The sequence below is a fragment of the Frankliniella occidentalis genome, unplaced genomic scaffold, assembly GCF_000697945.3.
Source record: "Frankliniella occidentalis isolate FOCC.00 unplaced genomic scaffold, Focc_3.1 Scaffold14, whole genome shotgun sequence".
In the NCBI taxonomy this organism is placed as follows: Eukaryota; Metazoa; Arthropoda; class Insecta; order Thysanoptera; family Thripidae; genus Frankliniella; species Frankliniella occidentalis.
In genome coordinates, this window is record NW_026267144.1 from 1,706,643 (window position 1) to 1,707,231 (window position 589).

Genomic DNA, 589 nt, shown 5'->3' on the forward strand with positions numbered 1-589 from the left:
CTCTAGGCCTGGGCGGACCGGGCCGGGCGGCACGGGAGATTGAATACTGAGCCAGCGCGCGCCAATCAGAGCGGCCCGTGCAGGGCGCAGCCTCACAAGGGAACCTTTTCAGGTGTAAATCTCCGATTTCGTTGAAACTTGGAAAATTTGAAGGTTATTTATGTAGAAATCGGATGGCACTTGAAATTTTTCCTAAACCTGACATTTAGTTTTCCCCTATATAGTGTAGGAGTAAGGTGTTACAAAAAAATATTTTTTGATAAATGTAAAGCAGTGTTCTAAGGTGTAACTTGTGAAAGTAGTGGGCCAAAATTTTGTCCGTTTTGCTCTATTTTGAACCGTTAAAGCGGTAGAGGGATATTTAGAGCAAAAAAACAGTGTCAGGCTTAAGTAAACCCCTAGTGAATGTCAAGTTTAGGAAAAATTTCAAGTGCCATCCGACTTCTATTATAATAACCTTTAAATTTTCCGAGTACCAACGAAATCGGAGATTTACACCTGAAAAGGTTCCCTTGTCAGCGGAGCCTCGGCACAGCCTCGGCACAGCCTCAGCACAAAGCCTCAGCACACAGCCTCAGCACACAGCCTC